The sequence below is a fragment of the Chenopodium quinoa genome, unplaced genomic scaffold (assembly GCF_001683475.1).
Source record: "Chenopodium quinoa cultivar QQ74 unplaced genomic scaffold, ASM168347v1, whole genome shotgun sequence".
NCBI classification, from domain to species: domain Eukaryota; kingdom Viridiplantae; phylum Streptophyta; class Magnoliopsida; order Caryophyllales; family Amaranthaceae; genus Chenopodium; species Chenopodium quinoa.
Genome location: NW_018745410.1, coordinates 7,277,460 through 7,282,009, shown reverse-complemented (window position 1 = coordinate 7,282,009; position 4,550 = coordinate 7,277,460). Strand labels below are relative to the sequence as shown.

General features: G+C 31.5%; 1 long non-coding RNA gene across 1 annotated transcript; it reads right to left on the bottom strand.

The window, feature by feature from the left end:
- Positions 1–2,042: 2,042 nt before the first annotated feature.
- LOC110713241 lies at positions 2,043–3,199 on the bottom strand. Its single transcript, XR_002509829.1, has 2 exons — positions 2,850–3,199; positions 2,043–2,214 (listed from the first exon to the last, which is right to left on the bottom strand). It is a non-coding gene; the product is annotated as an uncharacterized LOC110713241 (long non-coding RNA).
- Between the last annotated feature and the right edge of the window lie 1,351 nt (positions 3,200–4,550).

The following is a 4,550-nucleotide window of genomic DNA, read 5'->3' as shown; positions in this document are numbered from 1 at the left end:
TTCCCAAGAACCATTCTTTAATTAAATTGGTTTAACTTGGTGCAACAAAAAATAAGAGGGTAATTAGTCACTATTAATTTAATTAATTTAAATCAATCTTGAGTTTTTAAAAAAATAAGAGGGAGTTGAAAGAATGAACATAAGTTCAATAAGGATTCCAACTTTAATACTTGTGAATCCTTGAAAAATTATATCTTCCAATGTGAAGATAAACAATTTTCTATCACAAAGTTTCAAACTTTATGATTCCAATCAACTAAATAATGATCAAATCAACAAAAGTTTACAAAAAATCATTGAATTTAGTAAGTTAAAGTTTCAATCACTTAACATAATTAAAGATTGAATCTTTAGTACTTGGAAGCCTCAAAGAACAACAATTTCACACTTAATGCAATTAGTTTGCAACTATATGAAAAATAAAACCAAGCTTTCAAGCACAAATTACCACCAAGTAATCATGCCTAAAAATTTTTAAAGTTGCATATAAAAAATGTATTGAACCAATTACATAACCACCATAAATATGCAATTGATTTTCAAGGTTAAAAAGAATTAAAAAATTTCGTCAAAACGAAAAATCCCTCGAAAAGTGCATTTATGGTCGTTTTTTGGCTAAAAACGAGCCCTATAAGAGTAAAACTATTTCAAGAACGCCTTTTTCACCCAAAATTCACTATTTTTGGGTCAAAGTCTGGGTTCAGGAGCTAAAGACAGCACTAATACGAGGTTAAAATAGATAAAACGAGCTACTAATCTAATTAGAACTTAATACCAGAAAAATTAAGTCATAAAAATATCTTGAAAAATATTATGATTTTTAAAATAAACAAGCGAGGCTCCGATACCGCTGTTGGGGTTTGGTGAGTCCGAGTCACCGCGGAAACAACCCCGACCAAAAGAACCATTCGCAATTAATAAAACCATAAAGCATAACAAATAAACATAAAAGGATAAAATCGTTATTTACCTTTAAAGCGTGCTTTGCCCTTAAAGTCGGGCTCTTACTTGAAAGCTTAAGCTCCAAAAATACGCGAGCCTCCTACGGAAATCCACCCGCAAAAACTACTAGCGACTTTTAGGTCCAGTACCTCGAGGTTATCGAGGTCCGACCAAAACCTGAGTATTATATAAGTTTAAGAGTTTTTGCTAATGCAATGCTCTATTGAACTTCTACCGAATCAAGCAATTCTCATGCCATTCTTTGACTATTTATAAGGAAGGATAGCTTGTGCATTCCACTCATCTTTCAATGTGGGACTTTTCACAAAAAGATCCCATATGGAAAGATTGATGAATTCAATCCTTAGTTAAATAAATCAAGGAACAGGTAACAAATGTCACATGGTTAGGTGAGGACCACTTTCCCACTTGGTTCCAAAGGCATTTTGACATGCAAAGTGAACTAACCATGTGTCACCCGACCTTGAGCCCCAAATTGCGTTCGGTTGGTCCATTTTATTTTGGCCCGTGTCCATGATCCATCGCCCCGGGTCCACGACCGTTGCGACATGGGTCGCCACAGTGGCACGCTGCCACGTGGCGCGCAGCCACGTGGCGCGCAGCCACGTGGCGGCTGCCACGTGGCCTTTTTCCATGTGTGGTGCCACGTGGCATGCTCCTATTGGGCGCGCTTTCCTAGCTTTTCGAGAGGCTAGGATTTTACTTGTTACTTGAAGCATTTTCCCGTCTCGCCAAATCCTAAATTTTGGCTCGACATTTGAGATTCTATGATGCTCGGTTTCGACGCTCCAAGCTTGAATTACCGACGTCTAATTAATTAATATCGGGCGACAAATAAATTTCTTCCGAATTAATTCGTTGAGTCGGTTCGTTTACTGCTAAGGGTGTGACCCGAAGGGTTCTGTCAAGATTAAGCTGTAATATTAATTATGCATTAATATTAATGATCGGAAGCGGCCTCCACCTTGGAATTCCGATCACTTAACCTTACTGAATATATTAGATTTCTAATAATTCTGAACCCACTAACGTAATAGTACACTTGTTCGAAGGACACCATTCATTTCAAAAATCAGAAGTAAAAAAATAATTCTTGTATTTCATATACCTCAAAAATTATGTACATAGTACAGATATGAATGAAAGTTCAATACATAAAAAACTAAAAAAAAATCAAAAATGATGACTAAACTTCCTGATCTTCAATTGCAGATTTATTCGCTTCAAACTTGAAACTTGAGAGATCGTTTCCTACAACCACAAATATACACATGTTAAAAAAAATTAAAAGAAAATATTGTTATCCGAAAATAAATCATAACAATGACACGTTGAAAAAGAAAAAAAAAACACAATTTTTAAAAACGAGATATAAAATAAAATTCGTTTACAATAAAATTTTTTTTTTGAGAAATTGTGCAATTTAACTAATGAAATACGAGATCTAAAAGTAAAATTACATTTAAATGGCAATGAACACATGCAAAATCAAAGAAAGATAAAATATACTAATTTTAAAGACAACTTAAAGAACAATTCGTCAAGAAATTTTCAAAGGAATAAAAAAAATAAAAAAAACTTATATATAAAGCGCTGAAATCGAAATTGAAAATGGAAACAGAAATACAAAATCAAATACGAAATTATTAAAGACGACAATTACTAGATCTGAATATGAAAGGTGTTTTTAAATGAAAATGTCATAATAAAATGGCAAAAATAGCATTTGAAACGAAAACATTAACAAGCAAACAAACAATCTACTATCATGGCTAAATGGAAAATCGGACAGATTATTGTTTTTTAACAATAAAAAAGATGTTGAAAATCAATAATTCTAAGAAATTTAGGTTTTTCATTAAGAAAAACCGAAAAACAAAACTCACCTTGGCCAAAGATCTTGAAATTTTGAAACTATAGAGTGAAGATAACTTCTTCAGATTTAGAAAGAAGCGAATGATGTAATTATTTTTATATTTTGTGCGAGATTCGCTTGTGACAAAGAAAAAATGAGTTGAGGAGTGAGCAAGATAGATCGATGTGAGGAGGGAGAAGAGAAAGAAAGAAAAATAGAAATGAAATGAGAGTGATGAAGAGCGGCGGAGGACAAGAGAAAATGAAAAGGTTCTAGGGTTTGGGACTTAATGGGCTTATGACTGCCTACATATATGGGAGAATCAATTCGAGAGACCTGTTATTTAGAATAACGGGTCTCTCTAATTTCTCACATTTTAAAAAAAACAACATTTAAGAGACCGTACCGGCTATTATAATTGACCGGTTTCTTGGATATTACGTGAGACGTGTCATCTAAAAATGACGGGTCTCTCTATTTTTCTCAATTTTTTTAAAAAAATCCAAGAGACCTGTTTTCTTAAATGACGGGTCTCTTTGATATTTCAAGATAATCGGTCTCTCCTCTATAAGAGACCTATTATGCACTTAACCGGTATCTTAATTAAGGTCTCTTTTGCCAATTTTGTAGTAGTGATTAACAAAATACTAAATCAATTACAATTATTGAAACAAATTAACAAAGCCCTAGATCAATTGCAATAAAACTGAGTTGTGTAATCTGATTTTAAACCTCAAAACTACTATCAACCAATTCAATCATCATCTATGCAATTTGACAAATTAACGTTCAATCAAATACTTCGTTCAATTCTTCCAATTCCCCAAACTTGATAATTCAATAATTATTGAAATTATATCAAATTTCCATAAAAAAAAATTAAAGTAATTTCATGAGAAAAAAGGTACCAAACCAATCATGATCAGGTTGAATACAAGAATTAGGCAAATCACTAGACTGAAAGTAAAGAGAAAAAGGGATACAAGGATTAGATCGAAGAGTCTCCTGGTCAACTTGACAAAATAAGCTCCATGGACATCCCAAATTCAACTGCATGTTGAATACAACATCAACTTTAAGAAAAATAAAAACATTAAAAATTCAAATCTCTAAATCTTAGCTAGTATACCGATAATCTATCTAACATATGTCAATAATCAAACACATTTAACCAAAACCCTAAACACTAAATCTACCAAAAATCAAATATTAAACGAAATATACTAAAATAGCACCATTCGACCAATAACAAGCATCCAAACAATCATAAATCATCAATTCATCATATCATTAATTTACAATTACCTAAAATTAAAAATTAAGGAATCCTGAACCAAAAGCATAAATCATACTGAATTTTCAAATTCAACCCACTACCATACACTTAACATCAATTAAAAACAATCAAAGTCATATTGAAAATTTAATAAATTACTGAGTAATTCCAAATCAAGTAGCCAAACCATTAAAATTTATTAACTAAACATAGATCAAATTACAAATTTCCATATAACATTGTACTACAATTCCCCATATTTTTAAAATATTTTATAAATGAAATTTTATTTTATTTATAATATTTATTTGTTGTTTTCCGGAATTTAATTTCAAAAGTTTCAAATTATTAATCTGTATCAAAAATTATTTGAACAAATTTTTTATGCACCTTTATTCTACAATTTATGTCCAATCAAACAAGCCTAACCCATTTGTTTACTTAATTGACCCATTA